The sequence below is a fragment of the Triticum dicoccoides genome, chromosome 6A (assembly GCF_002162155.2).
Source record: "Triticum dicoccoides isolate Atlit2015 ecotype Zavitan chromosome 6A, WEW_v2.0, whole genome shotgun sequence".
In the NCBI taxonomy this organism is placed as follows: Eukaryota; Viridiplantae; Streptophyta; class Magnoliopsida; order Poales; family Poaceae; genus Triticum; species Triticum dicoccoides.
Window position 1 is genome coordinate 392,450,757 of NC_041390.1, and position 15,096 is coordinate 392,465,852.

The following is a 15,096-nucleotide window of genomic DNA, read 5'->3' on the forward strand; positions in this document are numbered from 1 at the left end:
TCAAATTCATCGGCAAATAAAACGAGCGTACAATTGCGAGGGAGATGCGACATACCACTCCGGCTGCTGCTTGAGGGGCGTGGGGGGCGCGGCGCGGCGGGTGGCTTCGAGTGCGTCGAGCTCGGTGAGGACCTCGCCGAGGGTCCAGCTCGGGCGGGGGTCGAGCGCCCTGGGGCATCGCAGCTCCAGGCGCGTGAACGCCCTGCGAGGAGGTGGGCAGGGGAAGCAAGGTCAGTCTCGACGAACACCGGCCAGATGGAGGCAGCGGGGGTGCGAAAAAGGGCGATGCGGGGGGTTACATGGCGGTCGTCGCCGGCGAGGCAGCGCACGCTCCCTGCCCGGCCGAAACTTGACGAGGTGCCGCGCGACGGAGGTGCTCGGCGGGGGCGGGCGGCGGCCCTGGCGCCCAGGTGCGGTCGATTCAGCCAAGGCGTTTGAAAAGAAGGTCCCCGATTGGTGAAATCAGGTCAGGTCAGCGTCGGATCAACGCAGACTTGCCTGGCCTGAGGCGTCCCTCAGCGTCGGATCAACGCAGACTTGCCTGGCCTGGGGTAAGCCAGTGAGTGGTGCGTGGCCCAAATCGCGCGCCTGGCGACCGGCGAAAGCAGAGCCTGGGGACGACGTCGCTGAGGCACTGCCAGGACCTGAACCCGAACCCTGAATGCAACTCCAACGAGCACAGCAGAAAAGAAAGGAAAGGTGCAGAGACAGATACCAGATGCACTTGTATGCAAAGCCTATGGGCGTGTTTGGTTGCCGTTTGCTACAGGGTCTGCATCGCATACATTTTCCAAATCAACCTGGTTGAACAAAAACAGACTCTAATACGCCATCTGCCAGTTGTTTGGTTGCCTGCATCTAGTGTCCCTGCTTAGGTAATACCAAGTGCACTTTGTTTGGTTGCTTGCATTGACCCGAGCGGCACATAAACACGTCGTTTGGTTGCATACGGCGTACATATTGTGCTTACCTTGCATCCTAGTTGGTGAGCTTACCCACACCTAGCACACCAACGCCACAACACAACAATGGCGATGAACTGGGCGAAGATGATGAAGTTCTTCAGGTTCAGCCCAAACTGACGATCCACGTTGACACCTCCAACCTTGCGACTGTCAGTTGCCGTGCGTTCGCATCCAGTCGGAGTAAGCTTGTTCTGCTGCCTGCCTAGTCTTGAACCCTCTATGGTGTTGTTGCTATAAGATGCCACTTGTGCACTGGCCTCTTCCCATGAACTATAAACCCCTGAGACCTTACCGACGAACACGGCATACCACTTGCTCTAGCAATGCACAAGAGCAAGAGTTGAAGCAGCAAATCAATGGAGCACACAAGTAGCACACAAACAACAATGGAGCAGAAGAGAAGTAAAGCATGTATGATCATATGGCATAGCAAGTTCTTCCTAGCACTACCTTGGTGTTAACCTATCACCACATCCAAAAAAGGGTGTCGTCCTACCATCACAAGTTCACCATCAGCATGAGGGGTTAGTATATACCACCTCACCAAAATATACAGACCATGAAATAGTTTTTGAGCCCTAGCTACATAAAATATACGTCGTCATCGTCGTCGTCGTCGCCACCGCCATCGCTGTCGGGGATCATGCACGCTCACAGGCAACACTACTTTAGTAGTAGTGCTTGCCCAGCCAGCTCCTGAGCCACAACATACTGTGAGCGTCGGCCATGGCAACGAACCCAACACCCTGAGCCTTGTTGTCAAGCAGGTGGTTGAGAGCTGCCATGAGAGCCTCATCGTTGAAGCCATCCTGGGTCATGATAGCGCCATATAGGTCAGGGTGGACGTCGAGGGGCTTGCACTCCCTGATGGCTGTTGCCACCTCCTTCACCGCCTCAGTCATGCTGCAGAAGACATTGATCTCCTCCTCCATCAGGCCTCCTCTTTTCCTCTTCCTATCATGTATGGGGTCAAATGGCTTGTCGAAGGGCTTCACAGCGGGCTTGTCATGGCCATCGAGGACCTCGACGTCTGGGGTCCCAGGGAAGTCTGGCATGGGAGAACCAAGAGGCTCCCCCGAGCCCATGGCATGCTTCCCAGTTGCTAGCCCGAAAGAGAAGATGTGCTGCATCTGGTTGTAGTTCTGTATGGGTGTGTTGAGGAACTCAGCGTCCCTTGAATGGTCCTAAGAATGAAACACAAGTGTTTTTAGTTGCGATTAGGAGTAGGCAATGGTGGACAGTATGAAAAGGAAGAGGGATGTGAGCTAACCGCGACATGGCCGGCGTAGTGCTCTGCCTCCAGAACTATGGAGCAAGTGTTCTCATCCCATGAGGCACCACTAAGGTCTCTCAGCCTAGACACTTGGATCCATCGACTTATCCACTTCCTCAGGTGGTTGTACACCTGGGTGGCAGACATCTCTTGCCCACAAAACTCGAAAACCTGCTTTGCAACAGTGTTCAAGTGCACCTCCTTGAAGGCCTTGTCAGTCCTAACTCCACTAGAGATGAGCTCACGCATCTTGTTCAGCATGAACGTGGACATGAACGGCTGCCACTTCATGTTGTTCGACCTACCATCCTTCTTTGCCTTTGCTGCTGCTAGCTTGAGTGCAGCGGCAGCAGCAACATCAGCAGTTGTTGGCTCAACGAGCACTACTGGCACATAGAGGGAATCAGAGGAGAACACCTCTGAATTAGGTGCCATCTGGGTCATAGGCTGCGAGTCCTCGACAAACGATGGAGCAAACTGACTGTCGGACAAGACAAGGGCCTGACTAAGATCTTGCGTCTGCGTGGTCATGTCCTACAATCGTAGCACGCATTGACAGTAAGCATAGCACACAACATACCGGACAATCCATTAAAGCAGAAGCATACATGTACATGGTTCATCACTATCATAATAAGCACATGCTTCATTGCTACCCTACCAAGCAGACCGGACAATCTATGAGCAGGAACATACAACTACAACAAACATCATGCTACAAATGGACAACCAATAGCTATAAATCACAGATCTAAGCATGATTCAACACAAGCACAAGGTTCAACTTCAAACTCTACTACTAATCTAGCCTACCACATGCTTGAACATCTAGCCCTGCCACAAATTGCAACCGCAACATAGCAATCAACCATATCAGCTCATAGATCAGACCACTAATCAACCATGCATCTAGATCAAACCCTAGCTACAGCTCAGATCTAGCTAGAAGGAACAGAGAGAAAGGGGATTGAACTCACAAAGGCCATGGCTGTAGCTTGAGGACGAGGGGGGTGGTCGTGGAAGATCAACGCCGGCCGGTGAAGGAGCGCCGACGCCGTGGACCTCCGGCCGATGAAGATGCGCTGCTTACCTGCTCGTCGGTGTCGATGCGCGTCGGAGGGAAAGCTCGAACGGAGGGAGAATGGTGGTGGGAGTTGGGGCGGTGAGGGAGGGGCTAAATGTAACGCCCCTCGATGCGGCTATATCTCCCACGTGTCGAAGCACGACTCAGAGGCATAACCACATTGAAAGCAATGGCGCAAGGGAGGTAATCTTCACAACAACCCATGTAAATGAATAAGGGAAAAAGGATACATAGTTGGCTTACAATCGCCACTTCACAGAAATACATGAATAAAGCATTACATCATCCAAATACACTCAAGGTCCGACTACGGAACCAAAATAAAAGAAGACTACCCCTAATGCTACACAAATCCCCGATCGACCTAACTGGGCTCCACTACTGATCAACTGGAAACGGAACAACATAACGAACACGATCTTCATCGAGCTCCTCCTTGAGCTCGGTTGCGTCATCTGCACGGTATCCTCGGCACCTGCAAGCTGGTTTTGGAAGTATCTGTGAGTCACGGGGACTCAGCAATCTCACACCCTCGCGATCAAGACTATTTAAGCTTATAGGTAGGGTAAAAGGTATGAGGTGGAGCTGCAGCAAGCGACTAGCATATTTGGTGGCTAACATATACGCAAAAGAGAGCGAGAAGAGAAGGCAAAGGCACGGTCGAACAACTATGATCAAGAAGTGATCCTAGAACAACCTACGTCAAGCATTACTCCAACATCGTGTTCACTTCCCGAACTCCGTCGGAAAGAGACCGTCACGGTTACACACGTGGTTGATGCATTTTAATTAAGATCAACTTCAGGTTATCTACAACCGGACATTAACAAATTCCCATCTGCCCATAACCGCGGGCACGGCTTTTGAAAGTTCAAATCCCTGCAGGGGTGTCCCAACTTAGCCCATCACAAGCTCTCACGGTCAACGAAGGATATTCCTTCTCCCAAGACATTCCGATCAGACTCGGCATCCCGGTTACGAGACATCCTCGACAATGGTAAAACAAGTCCAGCAACACCGCCCGAATGTGCCGACAAATCTTGATAGGAGCTACACATATCTCGTTCTCAGGGCACACTCAGATGAGCACTCCGTACAACTAAAACCAAACCTCGAGTTTTCCCTAGGGGGCGCTGCACAGGGCTCTAGTTTGGACCAACACTCAGAGGAGCACTGGCCCAGGGGGGTTTAAATAAAGATGACCCTTGAGTCCGCGGAACCCAAGGGAAAAAGAGGCTAGGTGGCGAATGGTAAAACCAATGTTAGGCATTGCTAGAGGAGTTTTATTCAAGGCGAACTGTCAAGGGGTTCCTATTATAACCCAACTGTGTAAGGAACGCAAAATCCGGGAACATAACACCGATATGACGGAAACTAGGGCGGCAAGAGTGAAACAAAACACCAGGCATAAGGCCGAGCCTTTCATCCTTTACCAAGTATATAGATGCAATAATTAAATAAGAGATATTGTGATATCCCAACAAAATATCCATGTTCCAACATGGAACAAACTCCAATCTTCACCTGCAACTAGCAACACTATAAGAGGGACTGAGCAAAGCGGTAACATAGCCAAATAACGGTTTGCTAGTACAAGGTGGTTTAGAGGCTTGGCTTAACAATATGGGAGGCATGATAAGCAAGTGGTAGGTATCGTAGCATAGGCATAGCCAAAGAGCGAGCATCTAGCAAGCAAAGATAGAAGTGATTTCGAGGGTATGATCATCTTGCCTGCAAAGTTCTCCGAGAAGACGAAAAGCTTGATCCTCGTAAACGAACTCAACGGGCTCCTCGAACACGAACTCATCTCTCGGCTCTACCCAAGCAAGAACAACAAGCAAAGGGAGACACAATCAACCACGTGCAATGCTCAAGCAACATGATGCAAACATGGTATGTTATGCGAGATGCGATATGTGATGCATATACAAGATTTGGAAAGGAATGCTTGAACCTGGCCTCAACTTGGAAAACCAAGATTTCCACTGGAAAGAGTTGATTTCGGTCGAAATCGATATAAAGATCACCGGAATCGGATGCACGGTTTGGAAATGACAAGCAAAACAAATATGGCACCGGTCTGCGATAATCAGCAAGTGACCCTCTAAATGCAACAAGATAATTAAGCTACTGCACTCAAACATAGCAACAAAATACATGGCAGGGATCCACTCATGATGCTTGACAAAAGGTGAACACTGAGCTACGACTAATTCACTCAATAACAGGTTCAAACAAGCATGGCAAAAGTGCAAAAGATAACAGGTTACATACTTAGTGAAATTAACAGCAAGTCAGGAATTTATCATCAGGAAGCAATGTTTAGAGCACGATAACTACATGCTACAGGAACATATCATGGCAAAGCAAGGCATGAAATGAAGCTACTCAAAGCATATAACAAAAGTCCCTTAGTGACCATGAGCCAAAAGGGATCAGAAAATACAATTCAAGCATGTGAACATAGCAAAAACATAAACAGATTCAGACTTAGTGAAAAACTGGAGCATGGCAAAACAGATAACGAGTAGGCATGTTTACGAGCTAGATGCACTCACTACGAGGCATTGCATGACAAACTAAGCACACAGCCAGAAAATAGACATGGCATAGAAGCTATACATGGCAAGAACAACAACATAGCATGCACGGATCAACAACAACAAGCTCGGCAAAATCGCTAAACATGCTAACAATCTGCCAGGAACATTTTATAGCAAAAGTACAGCTGGATTGACTCAAGCTAGGGTGCTCCATAATTGCAAACAAAGACATGGACGGATAGAGCACAACATTATCTACAAAACATCCTTACTGATTATGCTCAAAAGAGGCACGGATCACTAGGAAACAACATGAACATATGGCATAAAAATAATGACAGGGCAAAGACTTAGTGAAATTCTAAGTCCCTGAAATCAACATCATTGAGTAAACTACTTTGCATGTTTGTGCTAGTCACCACAAAGATCACAAAAATACATGGCATACACCCCTGTAAAGATGACATGGCATTCTTCAAAATACATGTAGAGCTCAGGATCATAGCATGCACACATTAACATGGCAAAAATGACAAAATTGCATTTGCTGAAACAGATCTGAAATTATCATTACATAGCCCTCTTCCAACAACATTTCGGGCATCAAGATGAGCTCAAATGGAAATGATGCAATGAGATGAAATGATGTACTCGTCGAGACGAACACTTTGATATGCTACACGCCCAAAACGGAGCCACGGATGCACAGTTATGATACGATGAACAGGGCTAGAAAAATATGCAGATCCGGGGACTTAGTGGAAATATACCCTCGCGAAAAAGTCAACCCGGGACGGGACGGTGCGGGACGGAGGGATCCGAGACGGGGACGGTGTTTGGTTCGTCGAGGTGGCGGATCTGATCCCACCCGGTCCAGATCTGACCGGACTCGATCTCCCACGAGGCGGCCATCTCCGGCGAGGATCCGGCGGCTCCGGTGGTGAGGTGGACTCCGGCGAGCGTCGGGAGGCGAGGAGGCCGGCGGGTGGAGCAGGTCCGGCCGGAGTCGGTGGAGGAGCGCGGCGAACGACGATGGAGGCGGGGCGGCGCTCGCAGGCGACGACGACCGGAGCAGCAGCGGGAAGCGCTGGAGCAGATCGGCGGCGGGGCGGCGCGCGACGGTCGGAGCTCGCGCTGGCGGCGAGGCGCTAGACCCGGGCGCGCGACCGAGCGGGCGGCGGAGCAGATCGGGCCCGGGCGGGCCTGCCCTGGGCCCGGCCGCGGGAGGTGGGAGGCGCGCGGCCGACGCGTGGCGCTGCGGGATTGGGCGCGGGGGCGGCGGCGATGACGTGTCGGCCCCTGGTTGGCCGGAGCGAGGAGGCCGGCGGCGATGGACATGTCCGGTGGCGCGAGGAGGAAGACGCTAGGGTTAGACTGCGCGGAAATTTCGGAGGAGAGCACAAATATATAGGTAGAGGGAGCTAGGAGACTCCAAATTGAGCACGGTTTTTGGCCACGCGATCGTGATCGAATGATCTAGATGATGGAGGGGGTTTAGGTGGGTTTTGGGCCACTTTGGAGGGGTGTTGGGCTGCAACACACACGAGGCCTTTACGGTCCCTCGGTTAACCGTTGGAGTATCAGACGAAGTCCAAATGGCACGAAACTTGACAGGCAGTCTACCGGTAGTAAACCAAGGCCGCATGACAAGTCTCGGTCCAATCCGAAAATGTTTAACACCCGCACACGAAAAAGGTAGAAAGGGACACCGGGTGACATGGGAGCGCCGGATTGCAAAACGGACAACGGGGAAAATGCTCGGATGCATGAGACGAACATGTATGCAAATGAAATGCACATGATGACATAATATGAAATGCATGACATGCAAGAAATGATAAGGCAACGACAGCGAATAACTGGAGGACACCTGGCACATCGGTCTCGGGGCGTTACACTAAGTAGGGATGGACTCGGCGGGAGGTGAGCCGAAATCCTCCCGCCGATTTTTTGGCGACGCGGGCGAGCTCGCGCCATCTCCCCTGCTCGCACGAGGGGAGAAGCGTGTCGCCCTCCCCTGCCTCGCACGAGCCAGGCTTGCAAGCTACTGTCGATTGGGGCGTTTCCCCTGGGCCTGGCCTGGACGTGCTTTAAGTTCCGCGCGTTGCGGGCTGCACAATGAAAGCAGGCAACCAAACGGGCCACTTTCTTCCCGCGCGGGCCAGACTGGGCCTAATGCGGGCAACCAAACACGCCCTATTTGACTAGAGATACTAAGGGCAACTCCAACGCACGACCCAAACGAATGTTCGTTTTGTCCGAATTTCGTTCGTTTGGGGTGAAAATAGTGTCGTGTTTGCTCAGATTTAGGTTTGCATCGGCCGGGTGCCCAACGTGTGGCCACATCTTGTTCCCGTGCATGCAAACGTGAGAACCAAGGATGTTGGCCGCTGCTGCGGTTTGCACTAGTTCACGCCGGCCGGCAATACAACCAACAGCCTATAGTCTCATGCCGGCAACAAAGCCAACGACTGACACAGGAGCCAACCTTTAAAAAGGACATCTTTCACGCCGGCAACAAAGCCAACGGCCGACACAGGAGCCAGCCCTCAAAATGAACAAGTTTTTTACGCCGGCAACAAAGCCAACGGCCGGCACACCAGCTATCCTTCAAAATGAACGGACACCGGCCACGGCCCGAGGCCTCACCTAGTTCAGGCCGTCGCAGGCGAACATCTCCTTCTGTTGATTCGTGAACCAAGCATTCCTCTCCGGCGACATGTTGGTCTTGTCCACGCTCATGAACGCGAGTGCCACCTCTTTAGTTTTGGTGTCCGCCATGGTGGCCTCGATCTCGAACTTCTTGTGTTGAGCGGCCTCCTCGATGTCAAGCTTTCTCCTCTTCGTTGCCTCCTTCATCTCAAGCTTCCTCCTCTCTGCAGCCTCCTCCATGGCAAGCTTCTTTGTTCGGAGCTCTAGATATCTATTCATTTTCTCCTCCTCTCGTCCCTCACTTCCTTTTGGCTCGTCATGTTCTCCAAAGTTCCTTGCAAGGCAATGGAAGACGCATCACGCCTCTCATCGGCCTTCGAGCTTGTCTTGCCCCTCGGCCTCTTGAGCAAGTCTCCCTCATCAACCACGACCTTCTTCCCTCCTTTATTCTTACGAGCGGCATATTGGTCATTGAACTTGGCACAATCTTTAATGAGCGCCCAACAATGTGTGAGAGTGAACGCTTGTTCTTGTGTCGGGCCCTGAATGCTTCCAAAGATTGAAATGCCTACACAATCATTGATGATGATGCTAATGTAATAGCGAAGGGCACAACATGTATGAAAACTAAAAGCATGCCAACATGAATGGACACAAAATGAAAAGGCAAGAGGTTCATACCAAGTCACCAATGCCAAGGCCACTCACGGGACCTTTCTTCTTCGCCGCGGGGGCGCGCGGCTGCGCCCGCATCGCCGGGGTTCGTCAGGTCGCCGCCCATGGAGGAGGGAGAGGAGGGGGCGTGAGGGAAGGTTAGGATGAAATGGAGGAAAAGTGGGATGAGTGTGTCCCCGACAGGCGGGTTAGGGGAGGACAAGGGCGCGCGCTGTCCGTTTGGCCGTAAACGCGGCCCAAACTTGGGCCGAGAATAGGTCAAAAGCGGACCAAAAATGAATCTGCGAATTGGACGGCGGTTTGTGTCCATTTACCCTCAAACAAATGCGGACGGACGATTTGGGATCGTGCGTTGGAGTTGCCCTAAGCTCCGTGGAAATAGGGAGCTGTGAGCGACCCAGGCTTTGGCCTCATGGTTGACCCCACTGGTTAATCGGAGTAAGCGTTGGTTTAAACTGAATTTTTAGGGGTTCAATCGGGATACAGAAGTGTGTTTTGTGTGTCGCTTGTGCAAGATTTATCAATTTGTATTTCGTTTTAAGTCCAAACGTGAAGTCACCAAGGCCGAGACACTAAATCGCTGCCTTCGGATCTAACTCTTGCACATGCACACATCTGGCATTCTCACAAGTGCGCAGCCTGTATCTTGTCGGTGCCGGCCGTCGCCCAGTGTAAAGTGACTTTTGCATTTGTGGCCGCACATGTTAGACCGCTGTCCAGTGCAAGGTGATTTTTGCATTTGTGGCCCCACATGTCGGAAAATGGATCGATTTTAGGCTACGGTTGGATTTTTATTCACACATTGACGTGGCGTTACTGTATTGATCGATAAACAAATCTTTAAATCCGTGAATGTTTTTAAAATTCATTAACATTTTAATTTATAGACATTTTTGAATTTCAGGAACTTATTTTGCAATCTGAGAACATTTACCCGATTCATGAATATTTTTTTAATTCAAGATTGTATTGCGAGTAACATTTTCTGAAATTCACAAGCATTTTCTAAATTTAAAAATATCTTAGGAATTCCCGAGCAGTTTTTTTTCAAATCTAAAAACATTTTTAAATTCATGATCATTTTCTAAATTTGTGAATATTTTTTATTTTTTCTAAACATTTGAAATATCTTGACAACTTTTATTAGTTTTTTTCTCTTTATTTTTTTCTCCGCTTCTTTGGGTAAGCTAAGGCCTAATAGGGGGGCTGGTAGCCAACCGAAGCGAACGTCTTGGTCGTCCTTCGAAGCCTTGCATGCTTAATGATACCTCCTGTGCGTGCGGGCTATTTCGCTGTCGGTAGAGGGGGCAAACTAGTTTTCTGCTTTGTGCGTTTGTGAGGGGCTGGTGCCAGCTTGTTGGTTCCGCGGCGAGTAATTGGGTCACCGCTTTCTCCGCCTTCCCCCGTTGGGCTCTTCGGGCAATGGGTTCATTGTGAAAGACTGGCATTGTGCTAGCGCTAGGGAGAGCTGGGACGAAAAGATCAAACGTTGAAGAGTCAAGACAACATGGGCACCTGTCGAAGAGCCATTGTGGATATGCCTCATGGCACTAAACGTGACCTCATTACCTTAAGTTCGGGAGGCTACTAGTAGCGAGACTAGAGTCCTTTTGGGGACAAAAACTAATGTAAGGGGAGTGATTCTGAGAGCAGAGGCACGAATGACCTGGGATGCATGGGTGTGCAATGTACATGGGTTTAGGACTATACCTGCACGTGTGCAAGGTAGGGGAGTTAGAGAAAAAAGAGGTCTATTGCTGTGTAAACGGTTTGATAATTAATTTGGTTTACAACTAGTGATGAAAACATCAATACGAACACCATAAACTAAGTAAATCAGAATGCTGCTCAAATCAATTCAGTTTGGTTCTTTGTTTTTCAGTGTAAAAATGCTCATCTTTAACCGTAATAGCCACAAAAAATTAACTAACAAGCGAGAAACGGTGCGACAAAGCGTGTGTCATCATCTAGTCTTTTTTCAACTGCAAAGAGGTAAGCATCCGTGGCGTGCGTTGGAGATGGAGGATGTATGTCTTCACCTTACTGATAGTGGAGGCCCATTGCGTGTTATTTAGAATATCCTTGGACTTCCGGAGGATCGACAAGCAACAGTTGTGGCACTTGCTGTCAGGAAGGCGCTGTTGTTGGCCGAGCAGAGGGGCATTGGAAGGATCATTGTGGCGACTGATTGCAAAAGTCTGATCACGGCTACGGAGTCCAATGCCTATGACAGTTCAAGCATGGGCTAGTTATTCTTAGAGATCAAATACATGCTCTTTCTCTCTATATATATATAGACATGGACTATCTTTTTGAATACAGTATAGACGCAAAGTGCTCATATAAACGTGCATACACTCACCCCTATGAACTGTTAGAATAAATCCGAGGCATACCGTTGATCATCCGAGAACCAAGCAATCACACGAGCACGACACCGAGATTTGTTAACGAGGTTCACCAATATGGCTACATCTCCGGGGCTTGACTATGGGCGCTCCTCCCCATGATGCCGCTACAATACCGCACCCGGTTGCCCTGGACACCGGCACATGCCGCCGGCTTCCGCTGCGCTCCGGTGCTATTATGTTGGCATATGTTACATCGTGTGTCTACCCCATTATATATGAGAGGCTTAGGATACAAGTGTCCTAGTAGGACACGACTCCATATCCTATGTAAACACAATACAACTACAAGTCCAACTGTAACCTACCTTGTACACAATATTTGACACAACTCTAACAAACTCCACCTTGACGAATATTCTCCACCACCTTGAATTCGTCCATGCGTCAAACTTCCATGTCTCATCGGACTTGAGCTTATCCCATGAGCACCGCTGCTACTCCAAAGACTCCATATGACTCCACCTGCAACTTGTAGTCCCTCCTTTTCTTGACCACAGTCAACACTCGAGCAAAATTAAGTTTCACATTACTCTAGTTTGCGCTCTCAACTTCCAGAGCATCAGTTCAACGCCATCGCACACCGATCATTGACCTGTGTGAAAGTGAACAACTCACATATTGGATGCTACACATAAGAGTTAGCTGAATTCAACATCACCGCTCCTTTCTTGACCGCTTGTCTGAAACTTGAAGGAATTTCACCGTTGCTTGTAGTCATCCCGAGTCAAATTCGCAGTTGTCTCACCACATGTATGACCACCAGAGCCCTGGCCCGTCTCCATGCCTCGTGCATACCGCACGCCTCGCCGCTATGACCGCGTCGAGCCTTCGCTGTCTTGGTCGAGTCTCAAGGGTCGCGAACCCACACCATTCAACCCCATTCAGAGTACCACCGATCATCACAGACCGATGACGAGTTTCACACTTCCATCAGACCACTGGGCTCCAGTCCGAACTACGTGTCACTCGCTTTTTCCCGCTGAATAGGCTTCGACTCTCTGAGCTCTTACGCCGTAGCTCCTCAATCAGCACAGAGTGAAGTCTTCTAGACTCCAGCTCCACCTTCAACATGACTTCATGGTAGATGACCAGTCCACCCACGCGCCCCGTCAACTTCAAGCTCCGTGTATACACCATCTTGAATCAACCCCGCGCCATAGTCTTGTCGAAGCCGCACAAGCCCTCGGGCCTGTGCCACGTGTTTCCACGCCCCAGAAGTCGGTCACTATCAGCATCACGCACCTATGTCGTCATCGCCGATTCCACCACCGTCTTCTGTACCAATTGACTCGCGTCGATCCGTCAGACTGTCTAGTCCGACCCAGCCGAACATGTCCGGCTACATGACACGCTCGAGGCTCCCAAATCGTCTTCCAAGAATTTCCATCCATCACATGATAATTCCATCACAGCTGACATGACTTTCCGCAACGCCTTCAAGCATACCTGTTGTGCCAAACAAATCCTTCACCCTTGTCTGCCATAACCCAAAGCTTCCAGTTCCGTTGAACTTCTCCACCTCAAACCTGGTACCCGATGGCGTTATAGTTCTTTGTATGGCTGACTCCGTGAAAAATAACCAAGCAGTCTTCCCTGATACCCAAGTGCACGAACAGAACCTCCGTGTACTACTAGCGACTACTAGCGATCAACTAGCTGGTCTTCACGTGACGGCTCTTGCTTTGGCTCAAACCACGATGCTAGTTTTTGCTTGCCAACTCCCTTGCTAATTCCGCTAGATGCGTATCACCACAATGGATTTTCTCTTACGCCGATTTGATCCGCTGATGTTGCCTCTTGCCTGAACGCACGTGTCCGTTTTTTTCCAAACAAATCTCGCGTACAGTACGCAGCTTCCGCAGCCTCACGTCCAGCCGAGCATCGCGCTAGCTGCCGCCCCTGGTCCTTCCACACCTGGGCCTTGGCCTCGTGACACGCGCCGCTGCCACTGAGAGTCTTGCTGCTGCCCCGCGTTGTGTTACGTCGTCGCTACGATCAAACCTCGAGCACAACACACAGCCTACACGCTCGCCCGGTCCACCAACCGATCGCCGCACGTCTAGCTCCTGCTTCTTTCGATCCAATCTCGTCGACTCCCGCTTCCATTGCCTTTTCCAATCTCGTCGAGAACCACGTCGAAACCGACTACATCTGAACCTTGATACTTCCTCTAGATTAACAATCCACAGCCTTCGAACAACCTAGCTCTGATACCACTTGTTAGAATAAATTCGAGGCATACCGTTGATCATCCGAGAACCAAGCAGTCACACGAGCACGACACCGAGATTTGTTAACGAGGTTCACCAATATGGCTACATCCCCGGGGCTTGACTATGGGCACTTCTCCCCATGACACCGCTACAATACCGCACCTGGTCGCCCTGGACACCGGCACATGCCGCCGGCTTCCCCTGCGTTCCGGTGCTATTATGTTGGCATAGGTTACATCGTGTGTCTACCCCCTCTATATATGAGAGGCCTAGGATACAAGTGTCCTACAAGGACATGACTCCACATCCTATGTAAACACAATACAACTACAAGTCCAACTGTAACCTACCTAACATGAACGCACACACGCACACCCTACCCCTATGAGCACCTTCGAGAGACTGAGCCGACATATCATCTTGAGATTTTACGAAGTCACCGTAGGCGAATCGTAGGCGCCTCGTAGTCGACGAGAACGCCTCCTCCCACTGAAAGCGTATTGCCGGAATTCCTGAAATAAATCCAAGATAAATGCGAGCACCAGGATTTGAACCCTGGTGGGTTGGAGATACCATTGTCCACTTAACCATCTCAACCAGAGGTTGGTTCCTGACATGTAAATCGTTTGGTGGCCGGTGATTTAACCAAGTCTTAACAAAATACGAGTGTTCCATTCAAAAAGAAAAAAACTTCAATGAGCAGATCCAAACGGACACAAATGTTATCCACTCTTTGTTTGTTTATTAGGTCCCAAATCTGGTTTTGTCCGTCGGTCCGTACGTGTGCCCAACGTAGACCGGCCTCACCGACATCCATAGTGATGACCTCTTCCACACACCAATGGCCTTGCGGTTGTACGTCATCACCCCAGAGAATGCCTACGTGCGGCATAAAACAACGAATTTATAAGATAACGGAACCGCCTTAAGGAGAATACCAAAATGCCCACGAAAATTACAATGGGAAAAGACTGAAATGTCCAAGGAAAAATGCAACTCGGCACACCCTCCGCACAGCCGGCTAAGTGGCCCTCCGCCCAGCCAACTAAACGACCTTCTGCACACCTAGGTGGACTCAGCACTGATTACCCAGGTGGGGCCAATGGAACAACCTGAAACAAGCCCCTAGTGCGAGCAGGTGTTGCGGACGCAACGCACGCCCCACCTATCTCGACCGGATCAGCCCGACACGGGGCGAGGATGCTGACAAGTGGGGTCGGGCATGCCTTTGCGCGCAGGGCAACGCGCGGCAGGCCGCTCGCGGGCGCGGCCGATACCAT

At 50.3% G+C, this 15,096-nt stretch overlaps 1 pseudogene; it reads right to left on the bottom strand.

The window, feature by feature from the left end:
* LOC119316988 overlaps window positions 1–9,298 on the bottom strand; it is a 37,842-nt pseudogene extending 28,544 nt beyond the window's left edge.
* Between the last annotated feature and the right edge of the window lie 5,798 nt (window positions 9,299–15,096).